Source organism: Pinus tabuliformis, chromosome 2_1 (genome assembly GCF_031772625.1).
Source record: "Pinus tabuliformis cultivar Carrire ecotype Pingquan chromosome 2_1, CPIR1, whole genome shotgun sequence".
Lineage (NCBI taxonomy): Eukaryota > Viridiplantae > Streptophyta > Pinopsida > Pinales > Pinaceae > Pinus > Pinus tabuliformis.
In genome coordinates, this window is record NC_142299.1 from 881,987,947 (window position 1) to 882,005,657 (window position 17,711).

Below are 17,711 nucleotides of genomic sequence, written 5' to 3' on the forward strand. Positions count from 1 at the left end.
TGACTGTGGTTTTTTGAGATGGAATTGTACTGATTTGACTATGATTATCATTTGGATCTTGTTCAGGATCACTAATACAATAAGGAGATGCATTTGCAACTTCAAAGGAATGATATACAATTTTAAAAGGAGAATTATGTGCAGATTTGTAATCTTTGTTTGGATACAGCAGGTAAAGGAAAATCCTTTTGACATTTTTAGGAAAGGACAGAAGGTACCTAATGAGAAAGAATATCTGATACCTGATTTTTCTGAGATGTGCTTCCATTCTTCTGTCAACAAGTTTCATTCTCTAGTGGAGTCTCTAAATCTAAATGTAACAATGATTGGAATCGCTAGGAGAATGTTTCATCCTTCTTGTGTTTGATCACTATCCACCATCAACAATAAAATCTAAACTCTATGGATCTTTCCAATGGAATATGGAACCTTCCTTCCCTAGTATGGTCGTTAGAATGTTATCACTCTGTAATTTCCCTAGGTTGTGGAGAGAAACCCATAGGTAACCAAAAAAACACTTTTAAAGCTGGGATTTAGCCCTTCCAGCTTCAGAAAGGGATCTCTCTATCTGATTTAGATTAATGTTTTTAATATTTTAGGCTAGCTATTAAGATCGAGTTTGGTTTTTTAAAGGTTTGGTTGAAAGATGTTGGAAAAGTCCATTGGAAATGGAGTCATAAAATTATGGGTAATCAATAACAACAATGACAGAGAACTGTCACAAGGCAGGGTAGGCAAACTCCTAGATCTTATAGAGTGCTTGTGGTGTGAATAAGATGCATAGAAAAATGAATTCTATAATTAATATCAAAAGGAAAACATTGATATTGTTAACAAGCCATAACAGAGTACACTTAAGAAAATTCGGCCCTTAATCTTCTTGCAACAATAAGGAGGGAAAAAAATTGTGGAAACTGAGGAAAAGAAACAATTTTACATGAAAGAACACATCAACAATTGTTTGAGATGAGAATATTGGAGCAAACTTTCTTTGTATTTCTGTAAATTGATCACTTTGAGTACAATCCACGACTTACATCAATCTACAACTCTTTTCTTCATACAAGTTACAACATAATACAACACATTCAAACCTTTTCTAAGTTTTATTACAACGTATTTATAGACTGTCTCGAATAAATTCAAACTTCAAATAAAAAATCATTACAAAATAATATCTAACAAAGACATATATTTCTTGAAACAAAACTAGAAAATAGGAACTCTAGTCGAATTTGGTTGTTCTATTGAATCTTTAGAGGAAAATTTTTGGTGATTGTAGGACAAATAACTGAACAACACACTAAAAATAAAAACAATCACTCGAAAACTACAAGAAGTTTAGAACTGCTAGAAAATCTTCAACCTTCAACTATGTAAATTGGTTCATTAATGTTGATCCTCTGCCTTTAAATTTGGAGTGGATGTAATTGTTTTCATATAAGCTTGTTGAGTGTCCATTCCAAACTACCAACCCCCCTTTTCCTACGTTCCAATAGATACTGACCCATCCATATGCTAACTCTTTGTATGATATTATTGGAGAAATATCACTTTATTGTTTCACTGATACTCCTCATTCCCTTATGCTTGCTCCTTTGGCCTTTATTTTGTTATATAAGAGGGCCAAGTGATTGCTGACTTAATGCTATCAGAGCCCCTTTATATAACGTAACTTAACACAGAATTCTGATTTTTCCTAACTCCTTTTGTTTTAGCCCTTCCTACATTTCTTTGCCATAAGACCGAGGGTTGTGACCATACCACCTAGTCTTGAGGTGCTAAGGCTTTTATTCACTACCGGGGGCAAATTTCCCTTTTTAAATGCTTTTAGCACCTAATTTCTTTAAATCTTAATGATCATGTGCCAGCCCTGATATCAGAGACCCATCTCATCAGAAATTTTTCAATCAGAGCTTTCCCAACTGGAAAGTATTAAAAAACATTGATATCCTCAACCTTTGATACGCCAATATTAGATATGACATCATCACTTCCAGGTGACACCTCATGAGTGGTGACATGTGTCACCTCAATTTTCCCTCTTATGACCCCTCAAAATGCCAAAAATTCCTGCCACATGTCCATCGTACCGCTATGCTATGCTGACGTCAGATGCCACGTAGCTTTATCAAAACCAATCATATTTCACCATGTGTCCCTCATCGGACCCAATCATATTGCACCCCACGCGTCCCGCTAGAGGAGAGAGAAAAGGCTCGTGCACCTCTAGTTTTTTGATGAATTCTTTTCTTAATATGTTTAGGCATTCCCCGACAGTTTAACACAATCGGCACTTTTTCCTGACATTTTAACACTATTGGCCCTTCTGTATATCACAACATTGCATATCGACACATTTATATATAGAAACATTGCAATTTGCACTATTTGCAATTTGTCGATCGTTGAATGTCGATATGCCCTGGACTTGCAATTCGGCGATCGCCGATTAACGATATGCCATATGCCTTGTACCTCCGACATGTGATATGCGATCGTCTATGTGCTTTATCATCGATATTGCTAGGACCTTCCAATATGCATGATTGTTGATTGCCCCTGGACCTCCGATCGTCAATATCATATGTGTGCTCCAATGTGCCTCTTACGTATCCTTCTGATATGAAAACATTGGAAATTTTGTGATGTCACACCAAGCTGACATGTGGCAGAAGGAAAATACCCAAAACTTAGATTTTTTTATGTTTTTCTTTTGTTTTCTAGTTTTGAGGAGAAAAACTTCAACTTGATCTATCTTTTGATCCGAAAGTCAGTTTGAAGAACCGAATATACCATTGGAAAGATGCTTCTGAGAAATTTCCAATGAAAACACCTAAAACATGATCTGAACCAGACTTTATATGCAAAAAATATCCTAAACCTTTAGACTTGTCTTGACCACAAGACTTCAAGAACTAAATGGCTCCTTTGACAAGTAAACCTTTAGGCTATGACACCTTAGTGATACATAGGCTAAATTGACCATCAAATTCTCGAAATGAATAACAGGAAGGAGACACTTCAACCCTAAATTATATGACCCTAATATTGGCTCCAATGGGGATAACATCATCCCTATTAGCTGCCAAGAACATCGTAGATCAGTAGCCTTCTCCCTTGGGCAATGGAATAAAAAAAGAAATACTAAAACTGAAATGACTGAAAATTGATTACAAAGCTGAAAATTTTAAAGGAAATAAAAATATTGACAAGACATCAACAAGGTCTTAGTGCCTACTCCTTGAGCTTCAAACATTGATTATGGTTGTCCGCACCTGCTGAAAATATATACACTAGGTGATATCTTCTCTCCAATGTAGCCAATCAAGAAAATGGCTACTTGACTAGGTTCTTCTCACAGTTACCTTGAGAAGACAGAAGAAGAAAGAGAATGGCAACTCAAATATCAAACTGAATCCAATCTTTGCACTTGCGAACAAAATAAGATCTACCTTGAATGATGATTCCAACAGGTTTGTAAAAGGATCTTCAAATGAATGATCACTGAAATTCATCTCATCTAACAGATTACAATTTTGCTCCAAGTGGTCTACATACTAGGATTATAAACCTTTATATGCATTCTTGGTTTTATGCAATTTCAACTTATAGCTGTCATTATAGGGCTACAAATTTTCATGTGACTTTTCTAATGAAACCACTACTAGACAAAACAATGATGTTAGCTTCCAAAACTAAGTCTTCATCACCCCTGTTTTCAAGTTCACAACTGACTAAATGATGAGAAATTTAACTGCATAAACCATCCAAAAGATTAGTCTATTGGATCATTAAAAACTGAAAAGGGATAATGCAATTTATTGTGTATTTGTTCCAAAGAGACTATAGGCTCCACTCTAAACTCACCATAATTTTTTCTAGTGATAGTTTTAATGTTTTTCTTCAAGAAATCAAATGAACCAAAACTTAATGGCACAGAATGACCTTGAATTAATTCACAATATTCTTCATTTTTCAATCCTCCAACCACATCTTCAATCTCATGGTTACTCAATGGTTGTGATTTTGAACTTAAAGAATATTCCATATAACAAATAACAGGGTCATCAAATACATGAGAAGGTTGCTTCCAATCTATGATATTGTCCACTTGCTTCCCTACTTCATTAGTAATATTATATTTTTCTTTCAATAGCTCAAATGACGAAAAGTATAAGGGTAGAGGGTTACCATCAACTAACTCATTGTTTTCCTCATGTTTGATGTCAACACTATGAGATTGTTGACTTATAACACTATGAAAGTTCTCCTTCGGTAATTGAAATCAAGCAAAACACAAGGGCAAAGTTTCTTCACCTAATTTAGTATCTTCTTCATGTTCTTCATTACTATCTTCAAGTGAATATATAACACAATCAATATGTAGCTCATGGTGACATGAATCAATAACTTCTCCTTCTTCTGCAAATTTTTCTTATAAAGGAGGTCTTCTTTGTTGCTCCCTAACAATAAGTATCTTTTGCAAAATGATTTTTTCCATAAACCTCTGCATGATTTTCAATAATGCAACTAGATTATTGTCTGATGATGGAGAAAACTCCTCCTTAACCACTCCTCTTCATTCATCTTCCATTTTGGTCGTTTTGATAAGTATATTTGCTTCTATATCGACAACATTTTTCTTTGTTTCTTCCAAAGTTGCTAGGTTTGTTTCCCTTAATTGATAGGTTGTATCTGCATCAAATCCATACGGATAGTGAAGTAAAGCCAATCCTGGGGGAGGCTTTATGTCTGCTGGGATGGAATTGTAAACCTTATAGAATCTAGTTGAGAAATCTTGTACTGATTCTCTCTATTTCCTCTCTAAATTCCTATACTCAAGCATAATCTAGAAAGGGTTATTTTTAACCTCCCATCTATCAAGGAAAGTGTGCTCAAATGTTGAAGATTAAAAATATTTCCTTCTGCTAGTCCTCTGTACCATTTTTTGACCTCTTCAGCCAGGATTTTGGCAAAAGGCCTCATCTTAACATCACCAAAATCAACTTCTTGAACATCTGCAAAGTCATTCATTTTTTCTATGTGTTGTTGACATGTTGTAGTGGGTTCAGTGCCATCAAATTTAGGCAACCTTTGACCATAGTTCTATGGTGGATTCCCACCTTCTCCTTCACAAACATCTTTCCATAATTCAATGAAAATGATGGTATTCTTTATATTTATGGAGCATTCATGTTAGTTATCATTTCCAGTGAGAATTACTCCAACAATGGAAATGAGTGAATGAATTATTAAATGAAATTTTGAGATGGGAACTAAATACTTGCAGAAAAAATATAACATGTATCTATAAATAATAAAGACCCATCATATAATAGCCTAAAATTGTCTCCAAAATAACTCGAAAAAAATGTTGCCTCTCGATATCATATATATATATATATATATATATATATATATATATATATATATATATATATATATATATATATATAACATTTGTATTTGGTTTCATGTGATACATTCGACCAACACCAATTGCTCCATTATATAAGAAAAGGCAACATTTTTATATGGATATGTAGATTTCCATCAAATGTTGCCAACATGGTCAAACACGAAAACCACACGATGCTCAATGCATATAAAAATGGTTTAACATATCAGTGAAATGACTCTTAAGAGAATGTAGCATAACATAGAATAAACTAACTGAGATATAAATGGAATGACCCTCAAAATCTATTGGAGATTATTCAACATAGAAAAATGAATTCTCAACAATTTAACGCACCTTCAAACTCACGCTCCAACATTCAACAGGACGCTTAAAATTAATTATTCAACATTCAACACACCGCTCAATATTCAACATTCAATACAACACTTAACTCACATTCCAACATTTAATATGAACCACCACATATAAAGAGCATGAACCAATACATAATATGAAACAACGCATATATAAATAGAAGTTTCAATGCATATACCATGAGTTTTAATCAACACACAAAGAATATGCATGGTGACAACTTCAACATTTTGTATTCACTTCAATTGCATGAACTAATGATTTTCTCAAAGCACAATCTATTCAACTCACGATTCCAATGTAGAAAAAAATTAATGTATATGAACTAGCGTACATTCAACCAGTGCATATGAACAACATACATTCAATAAAAACATTTAGATAGAGGTTATTATGACAACAAACTGGTATAACTAGGAAATGAGTTGCAACAACAATAGGCCTTAGGCAAAGGAGTTATAGGGACAAAGAGAACCAAATTTAGGACCTGTGCTCTGATACCATGTCAAACCAGGCATTGATAAATCCATGAACATTAAATTTATATTAAGAAGAGTCATTAATATATACACTAGATAGGGAGACATTTGGAATTCATATTCCAATGTCTCTTCATCTTCTTATTTTCATATTTACAATATTTTCCCAATCCCTAAGGATTAGGTGTCAACACATCTAGCCTTCATTTCAATGCTTCCATTTGTATAAAAATCATCAAGAGAAAGAGATAGTCTATGTTTCACATACAATGTCAACCCCTCTTACGTTTGTATGAACCCTGGGTTGATAATTAAAGTTGAGACCTTTGGGATTTGTAGTATCGTTGTTGCAATATTTAGGGCCATCACTTTTTGGCATCATTTTTTGGGAGATGTCAAAGTATGTGCCACCATTTTCTTTGGTTCATTTTCTCTTTATTTGATTTAATCTCCTACAAAAATAAAACAAAACATATTAGCATCTTATTTTCAAAAAATACAAAAAAATTGTCTTTTCTACCTCAAATAATTTGGGAAAAGACAAGAAAATATCTACCAAGAATCCCCACTTCTACTAGCATCTAGCCATTTTCAATTGACTATGAGCCTCCTACCCTTTCCACAGGAACCTTTGAGGCCCTTTTTTGTAATAAAACAAGGATATTTGAGGACCTTGCAGAAAGATAAATACCTTCACACCCCACCAACACTATGGTTGAGGATAGACAACGACCCTTTTTTGTAATAAAACAAGGATATTTGAGGACCTTGCAGAAAGATAAATACCTTCACACCCCACCAACACTATGGTTGAGGATAGACAACCAAAAGTGTTTAAATTTCCCATTAGAGAAATAGATGGAGAAGCTAGAATGAAAAAAAGGTTAACTCGTCTGTTCTCCCACAATTCTATTGTTTGATTACAGAGTATCCTAATAATTTCATGCTTGAGTTTGTTGTGGTATGCAACACTTATGATTACACCATTTGTGAGCATAAGATCAAGTTATTTCCTGCAACCCTGAAGGATGTAACCTTCTAATGGTTCATGAGATTAGAAGGAAATAACATCACCACATGGGAATAAATGTAGCAAGAATTCTTAGAGGCCCAATAAAAACTTAATAAACCATAGAAGGACTCATCCAAGAAAAGGAAAGGGGAAGTAGTGTCTAGTCCTACAAAGAAAAAAATGATAGGCACCCTAGAAGAAGAGGAAAAGGAGATTGCAACAACATTGGTAGGTGTTAGCACTCCCACCAAGTCCAAGGAAAGTAGGCCTAACTAAAACAATTGTGTATACAAGGAAGAAAAGTACCATAATTAGGTTCAACGGAAACAAAAACCACCATCTAATACCGCCATCACCATTGAAGAAACGCCTAGTTTAGAAGGTGAGAAGCTATAGAAGGGTGAAATTCAAGAATTACTAGAGCTAGAGACACAACAAAGAATAATGTTTGTCCTACTTGAGGTCACAAAGTGATGCAGGAGCATTCAACTCAAGAGAAAATCATTGTATTTTAGTAGACATAGGGGGTGATGTATTTTAAGGAAGTTGGATTCCTAAGTGATGAATTAATGTAATATTTAGGTTTTTGAGTGAGTAGGATAAGAATTAATTAGATAATGTGAGGATGTTGTAAATTCTCGAATTAAGGAAAACATGGGTGGTTAATAATGACAAGAGAGTTAGAAGTCAATTATAACTCTTAAGGCAGTTTCATGATTCGAGAAACTAGAGAGAGTTCTTAGGGATTAATTAGAGTTAGAAGTTGACTTAGAGGACATTTGGGAGTTAGTTCAATAGATCTAGGATTTGAACCAGAATTAGTTCAAAAGAACCTTTTCTGGTATAAATGTAAGCCTACGGGCAGAGTAAAAAGAGGGAGGAGGCCACTAATATTGAAGATCAGGCCTGAGAGATAGAGAGTCTCGACATGTAATCAATTGTTCATATTTATATATACAGAGGTTCATTTGGGAACTGTGTAATGTGTGAAATAAGTATGTAATGATTGATTTATGTGTGAATTCGTAGGTTCTGTAACAAAGGTTGCAGGCAGAGTTCTAAAGAACTACGCAGAGGAGAAGAATGATTCGGAGGAATCATAATGGATCATTGAATCCACTTGAAGGATCAAGAAATGCTCTGAAGTGACATCGATCAAAGGAGCATGCGAAGTTAAGCCCAGGAGGAAGAGTGCACAGTGAAATAGCAGAAGACCCAGAACCTTTTGAAGAACCTGAACCACAGAGAAAATGTTGAAGAGATAGCGTAAAACATAAGAAAAGGGACAAACGGAGAAGCGAGGCGACAATACAAAGGAGCTGTTGGATCGTTACAATCAACGGACAGGATCATATCGCAAAGACAAAGGAATTGATATCGCATCGGTGGGTTTAAACAGTAGAAGTGGTATTTCGGGTGGCCTCAAAACCATAAGTGGTATTGAAGGCTAGTCACCTGATTCCATACATATCGTGACACGTAGCAGCGAAGGAGGGAAGGAAAACCACTTTTTGGGCGGTTATTCTTCATACGTGTTGTCTATTCGAAGTCACCGTGGACCATTGGATCTATTAAGTGTAGATCAACGGTGGAAGATCGTCAAGTGACTTTTGTAACGGGGCAGGATCTTGATTGTTGGATCAATCACAAAATCAATGGTCAAGATTTAATCGGAGTTATTGGAACGAGGTTGGAACGACCCTTTTAAATATGGCAATAGCGATAGCAATTTAATCATAATTGTCGGATTGGAAGCTAGATCTACGATCCTGATTAAATCAGAGACCGGCGGAAGGAAGGAGTAGCACTTTGTAAATGGTTGAAAGGCGCAGACCCAAAAGTTTATAAAGGTGGACTCACTTCCATTTGAGTTCCGGCCTTAAGCATTGGAGCGAGGTTTCGTGTATTTCCTATGTAATGTAGATTTCGGAGGAAATGCAATAAGGCATATGGAAAAGGCAGACTCGATAAAGTATTGAGGCCCGATTAATAATATTTGAGATCCGATAGTGCATTATCACATATTAGATGCAATAGAGCCAGTGTTAACGAAAACCTGCAGAGGCGCCAATACCCAATTGCGATCAGTGATAAAGGGGAAACCTCAAGAACTGTGCAGAGGCCGTACCAAGGCGGAAAGGTATGTTTTACGCATATTTCCTTTGTAAATGAGTTATAAAGGATTAAGCGTGAATATGTGAAGTTTCATATATAAGTCCACCATTATAAAGGATAAAGGGGTTATAATGAGTTAAGCACCGATAGAGGGTTTTGTGGTTAAGTCCGCATTAACCATGGTTTAAAGAGGGGTTTTATTATATATGCGGCAACAATGCTATGAAGGCCTAAAGCATGGGTAAGGCTTAAACTAAGGTTTATAAGGGGTGATTGAGTTCCGATAGAAGGAAATGAAAGACTGGGCTATTGTAATGAATGGTTCCGTTGAGTTATTAAGGGGGCCTTAACCATTGATGGTTGAAGATTTCGACTCGATGGGGAGTTAAAATACCTAGGAATGATGTGCTTATGCATTGTATATGCATACTGTGGGTGTAAGCGAGGGTAACCTTGCATTACAAAGTAACTAGTCCAATCTACATAGGAAGATTTTCCAGCTATAGGAGTAGCCTATACAACTAAAGGAACAACTTGCTAGGATACAGGAGATAGAAAACGTTGCAGCATTGCTTGCCCCAAGGAAGCCACCTTCCTTCTTCTCCTAGCCACTAAAGCTTGATCATTGGGGCTTCACTAGGGGAGAAATACCATAACACGTGGTTTCATATTGGGGGATATATATGAGGAAAAAATGACATAATATATTGGGGTATATAGGGGGTAAAGGGCTTTTATATTGACAGGCATAAAAATGGAGCTCAAAGTTAATCAAAAAATATAAAGGGGTATAAAAATGTTAATGAAAAAATGGATACCTACAATATCTAGTGAAATTAGGGGTATTGAAATTGGGAAGGTGCATTGGGTTCATATTGGTAAGGGGTTAAATAATGTGATTTTTAGAGGTATTTTCCAATATGTAGTCAAATTAAGGGTATTGTTTAATATGCCATGAACGCACGTGATATGTCTGAGGTTCAATGAGTGAAGCCCCTGTGAGGTTGATCCCCTTACTACAAGAAAATTAAGGAGAATTCTCCTTGCACACTTTGTGCCCTATTTAATGCTTGAAGTGGATAAGGCCAAAGTAGAGACACACATGTGGAGAAGAATAACACAATACAAAGTAGTTGCTGACATTGCCAAGGTGGAGGATGAAATGAGAAAAATGAGGTTAGAGATGGATTTCTTCAAGATAGATTAGGAAAATAAAAGAAAGCAGCTTGAGAAATAAAACCAACAACTAAGGGACCAATTTCAACAAGCATAAGAGTTTTTAAAGGGAAAATATGCTCATATTTCATCACTAAAAACATCCTTGGGGACTATGGCGCACTTATCCTTGTAAGTTGTTAGTTATAGGTAGCCTTCAAGGGATTATTCACTATTTTTGAAGGAATGGTGGTGCAGGTTCCAAATAAATGAATATAGCACAAAGGGGGGCAATCCAGCTGCAAGATAGTAAATAGTTCATTGATTCTTTCCTTGAATATAGTATGGAGGGAAAATATAAGGATGGTGAATTCTATGTCCATAATATTGTGCTTACCAGCATGCCCTTATGGGATCCAAAGCCATACCTAGGGGATGCACAACTATTAGCAATAACATCATGGTTGAGACATGAGGAAATAAAGGTACAAGAGGTGAAGAAAACATTGGGTGGGGAACTAAAATAACCACTATGGATCAGCCTTGAATAGGCGAATCCTTCCATACCCACCACATCTCATTCCATCATTATAGAGGACCCCGAGATAGTGGAAATTTGGAAAAGAGAAGTGAATCCATACTCCATTTTAAAGAAAATTTCATACTATTATGGGAGGAGAGCTCACAAGCTTGTCAAAGAATATGGAAAAAGTTACTCCATAGCATCAAGATAAAAGAGTACCACTATTCTAACTAGTTTTAGGGAGCATTAGCAGGAAATTTCTTATACAAAATGATCATCCAAAGACTTGGAATTCAGTGGATAGGTCTTAGGTTCAATACAACCTTACTGTTAGGGCTCCAAGTACATGAAGACCGGGAAGAAGAATCCAGGTAATGGAGTTCTATAGATGGAAATGAAATATTCCACCTAGAATTAGGGGATCTTTTAGGTATAAAATAGGCCTCCTAAAGAAATTATAAAATAATAGTGGAAATAATAAAATAAGACAAGATTACATCATCAAATTTTAGAGGGAAAAAAGAAAAAACTATTTTTTCAACTCGTATTTTCAACTTATATCCCTATGGGTTTACTCAAATTTCAAGTGACAACACTCGTTGGATGCATAATTTGATTCCTGATTGAAGCAGTACCCATGTTTCATAATTTCGATGGACCCTGCTATATGAAAAATGAGAAATACATGAAAAACTTGATTGCAATCACATTTTTTCATGTATTTCTCATTTTTCGTGTAGTAGGGTCCATTGAAAGTATGCAGCATGGGTATTCATTGGATGAGGATTTGAATTTTGCATCCAATGAGTACTCTCGCTTGAAATTTAAGTAAAATATTAGGGAGATAAGTTAAAAATACAAGTTGAAAACGTAGTTTTATTATGCTGTTATTTTTTAATCTTTTTACTTTTTTACTCCAAAAATGGTGAATCACCCCCCATGGTTGACATCATTATCTTGAATCCTATTGGTTCTTATAAAGTTTATTTTTGTTGTACATTTTTCTTAGGAGGCCCATTTTAGACCTCAAAATTCCCTTAATGTAGGGGTAACCATAATTAACTTAGCATGGGATATCAAGTAGTTCATTAGGAAGATGAATGAAAAAGAAAAGAGAAGAGAAGAAGAGTGAGTTTATCAAGGGTGATCAACAATTCTAATAAGGGAGTATGATGGGCCTCCAAAATAGGTAAATTATAAGTCCCATCAATTCAGTCCTAAGAACATAAAAACTATATTGAACCCATCTTTTGCACTTAATGATAAATTTTCCTAGCTTAATGGGTTCTTAGAAAAGTCAATGAGGTTTTTAATATTTATGTTCCTTAACATGTTTATTTTGTGGGATTTAAAGAGATATTGCACATATTTCAAGAGATCTAGAACTAGAGATATTCTTGGGACTTGTTCCACACAGTAGGAGAGCCTTAACCAAGATGGTTGAGGGAATTTAATGCCCCTTCTTGTTATTGTGAGGTGGACTAGGAGTAAGATCCCCTTTTATAGGAATTTTTGGAGGGAAATGCAATCCTCCTCTCAAGGAGGTTTCTCCCCACTCATTGTATAAATAAAAGGATCCAGTATCTTAGTAGAGACATAGAAAAGCATGTGAAGAATAGGAGGAAACACTAGATTTGTATTTCCATGCAAGCTTTGTAATTTTGTAATGTGTAAATAGTTTCTCAATTATTGAAAGAAGTGTTACATTTCATCTCTTAGTTTTTATTTCCTTTAAGGAATTAAGCATCCTTGGCCTAGGCCCACCCCAAGAGCTCCATATCCATCTTGTACTTTTGCTAGTGTTATGCTTTTATTCATTTTTTCATCATTTCTGAAAGATACATTTTCATAACTCTTATGCATGGCTAAATAGAAGATTTTATGAAATTCTCTTTTTTTTTGGTTATGTGTGCATTCGATGATCGTGGTGGCACTAGTTAATACCATTCCATATCCTCATTTCACTTTATTTCTCTTACTATTGCAACTTTATTGTTCATACTTTTCCTTTGTTTTGTAACTATTTTTGCAACTATAGGAAACACACAGAGTTTCGTTTTACTACGATAAATTTGCACCAAGATGTCTCAAATATTTGATCAAGTTGATGTTATTATTTTCTAACATTTACATGGCTTCCCTACTTCTCAAACCCACATTTTCCATGGTTTACATGTTTGTTGGATTGTCTCCTGTAGAAAAACATGTTGAATTTTTGTAACTATGGTCGGTCATCATAATGTATATTTTGGACCTTGATGTATTTTATTGATCATTTTAAAGCATGTTCTTCATGCTAGAGTCAAAAGAAAAAAATATTTTTGTGTCATGTCCATTTGGAATTTTAAAAGAGAAAATTTTTAATTTTTGAAATTGAATTTTTGCCTCCAAAAACTAGTCAAGTCAGCTCCCCTCCAAGTCAATTGGGCCCAAGCAGAAGACACACGCATTAAACCCATAAGATTGCTACATATACATATACATACATACATACATACATACATACATACATACATATCTATATATATATATATATATATATATATATATATATATATATATATATATATATATATATATATATATATATATCTATCTTACATATATATATATATATACATATATATGTATATATATATATATGTAAGATAGATATATATATATATATATATATATATATACATATACATATACATATACATATTTTTTTTATTTTTTTTCTAAGTTAAGACTAATCTAAGTACCCAGGGGGGATTTGAACCGGTGACCTATCGCAAGGAGTGCCTTAACAAGGCACCCACTCACCGTCAATCCAAAGCCCCGTGGGCCATATACATATACATATACATATATACATATATACATATATATATATATATATATATATATATATATATATATATATATATATACACGATTGAGCTCCTCCTGAAAGCAACAATTCGATATTTCTCAAGCAAGAACATTTTGGGCATCCAAGTGACGGACAAGAAGGACTAGGAAGATGAAAAATAAGGATGAATTTGTCTCTTTTTCTCTCTATCTAGCTCGCATGCATGGAAAACTTCTCTATCTCTAGTTCACATAGTTCTCTGGGAAGTTACAGTTGTTGGGCCAAAATTTTATGGGAAATTGTAGGGATGAAATTTTGGGTTTCTAGGCATTTACTGGGAGATCGAAATTCAGCCTAGGGCAGATTAGAAGGCCGAGTTGTTGGATCAAATAGGAGGCTTCTCTTGGAGGGTGTTGACCAAGCTTGACCATGGATTTTTTGAAGGCAGTTTTGACCTAGTCATTAAATAGAAGTCTAGGTGTGTCACTTGTTGAAAATAAGAATTTCGCTATTGAAATGGTTGTTGGGTTTTCCCTCAAGTGGGATTTCCCAGGGTAAATCTTGTGCTCTATTTCTGCATTAAGATCTCTACTGTTGGGTCCCTATAATACTAGTGATTACCCCATTACTATTGTAGTTATACCCCTTATTTATATTGTTGTGCCCCTATTACCCCAATGTTGTTATTTCTGTGCCCCATAGAATCCCTCTATTGTTATTTTTGTGGCTTTATATTATTATTGTTAGGTCGGCTTGATTATATTGTGACTCCTTAGACTCCTATATATAGAAAGGAGGTTTTGTCATTTGTATCATCAAAGAATTGTTCATTTATGTAATGTAAAGGAGGTTTCCCCCTCGAAGAGGCTGAATTCTAAGGCGTTGATATTTCTTTTCTATCTTTTCTTGAGCTTGTTTCATAACATTTGGTATCAGAGCTTTGGATTCTAGGGTTTCGCTGCTCCAAACAGGTCATCGTGGCATTTTTGCTATAACGTTTTTTTATGTGATGTTTCAAAAGTCGCAAAAAAAACCCATTTGATAAGAAATCGTGCTGAACCTTGGGTCCGAATTTCAGAGCTTTTTGCATGATATTTGCGGAGATATGATCTGAGGAAGTTGGTCTTTTTGCAGACTCCTGAATTACATTCAAAATAGGTGACCTGGGGAAAATCATCATAACTTTCTCTCTGGGGATCGGATTGAAATTTCGTAAGAAGGTACAGAAAGAGGACGGACTGCAGTTTCTTGTATGCATGTTTCAGATTCAAAGGTTGAAACAGTGACTCGTGGCACGTCGTACAAGTTCGCTCTACTGAACTAGTCTAAAAGCAAGTCACTGTGGGAGATTTCACATAACTCTTCCTTGGAGAATCCAATTTGGGTCAGACTTGTGGAATTGGAAAGAGGACGCAGAAGGCTACTATAGGACGGAATTTCAGAATTTGATGATCTGAAATTACAGAGATACATCAGATTCAATATCAGGCTTCTATAAAGTGAAAAACGGTGTGTAGTTTTTTTTAAATTTTTGTGTAAGCTTGGTTTAACGGAATTCAAAGGGCATAGTAAAGCATTATTATCGGTAACTGATGCCCCGAGGAAAGAAAATGCAAACACCTATAAAGTAACCGGAAAGATCTAGCATGACTCATGAAGAAGAGGAAGAAATGCTACATGATATATCAAAATTACAAGAACAAGTGCAACAAATGTCACGCTCACAAAAGCTAATAAAAGTTAAGATAAGTTGCGTGGAATCTAAGATAAATGGTGTGGAATCTAAGATAAATGATTTGAAGACAGATTTGAGGACAGATTTGAAGACAGACATGGCAGATTTGAAGACAGATTTGACAAATTTTCTACAAGAAATACTTACTAATGGTGAAAAGGTTGTAAAGGAAACTCATGATGTGAACAAAAGAAATGTTAATCATGATTCCATAGACGCTAATGTTGGATCGAAGACCCACCATATTCCAAAAATCGATATGAGGAAGTTTGATGGCAAGGATCCCGCCACATGGATATTACAGATGGAGCAGTTCTTCGATCTCAATAATGTGCAAAACACACAAAAGGTACGTATGGCAACTGTATATTTGGAACCAAATCAGTTTGTATGGTATCAATGGCTTTGCTCTCGTAAAAAAATTATCACTTGGGCAATTTTTACGGAAGAATTGATAGCACATTATGAAGATACAAAAAGCAACACTTTTTTTAGCCAATTGATAAGTCTCAAACAAAAGGGTTCAGTAATGGAGCACATTGAGGAGTTCCAAAAATTGAACATAAGGGTAAAAGATATTCCAGAGGAGCATAGGATTGATGTGTTCATAGGGTCTTTAAAGGATAATATCCAACATGATGTTTGCCTTTGGGAACCTGATTCATTAGAGAAGGCATTCAGGTTAGCAAGAAAAATGGAAAGAAAAATTATGGCAACCAGGAAGCATACCACTCACAACTATAAAGACGGAAGTGTTGTTGCCCCTAGTCTTCCACAACCTATAAGGTTGACACCACAACAATTGGAAGAAAAAAGAGCAAAAGGGCTTTTTTACAGTTGTGATAGCAAATACACTAAAGGTCATAAGTGTGCTGAGAAGAAATTATTCTACATAGATTGTGAAGAGGAAGAAGAAAAGGAGCAAGAAAGGTCAAAAGAAGAAGATATACTCCAGGAACAAAGCCTAGATGAAGAACAAATAAATCCGACCATATCTTGTAATGCATTGGCGGGAATTACCACTCCTCAAACCATCAAGATAGAAGGACAAATCAAGAAGAAAAAGGTAATAGTGTTGATTGATTCAGGAAGCACCCACAATTTTATTCATTGTAGGGTAGCAAAAGAATTGAATTGCTTCCTATATCCAGCACCAGAGTGTCAAGTGATGATTGCAAATGGAGGAACAATAAATTTCTCTGGAAAGTGCCATAATATCAAGCTATCCATGGGAGAATATGTATTGACTAGCCCAATGCTTTCCATTCCAATGGGAGGTGCTGATGTTGTACTAGGAGTCCAATGGCTACAATCCTTGGGTACAATAGCTTTTAATTTTCAAGAACTTTTCATCAAATTTTCTACGGAAGGAAAGGAAGTTGAATTAAGGGGTATTGCAGGGAAACCAGGAAAGATAATCAGCTCTAATGGTATGACAAAGCTTCTAAAAAAGAGCAAAGAGGTGTAATTGCACAATTATGTTCGCTAGATGTTTCCACATCGGAATCATCTATTTCTCCAGATCTCCAAAAAGTCCTGGACAATCATTCCAAGGTATTTGAGACTCCCAAAGGTCTCCCACCTATGTGTGATCATGATCATGCTATTCATCTGATTCCAGGAAGTGTTCCTCCAAACATCAGGCCGTACAGATATCCCTATGTCCAAAAAAGTGAAATTGAACGTATGGTTGCAGAAATGCTAGAGGCTGGTATAATTCAACCAAGTCAAAGTTCTTTCTCTGCTCCAGTAGTATTGGTGCACAAGAAGGATGGATCATGGCGCATGTGTCCGGATTATAGGGAGCTCAACAAGCTCACTATTAAAGATAAGTTCCCCATTCCTGTCATTGATGAATTACTGGATGAATTGCATGGATCAATTTACTTCACCAAGTTGGATCTTCGTTCGGGATATCATCAAATCAGAATGAAGATTGAAGACATTCCGAAAATGGCATTTAGAACTCATGAGGGTCATTATGAATTTTTGGTCATGCCTTTTGGCCTTACCAATGCACCTTCAACATTTCAAGGTTTGATGAATTCAATTTTCAAACCATTCCTTAGAAAATTTGTGT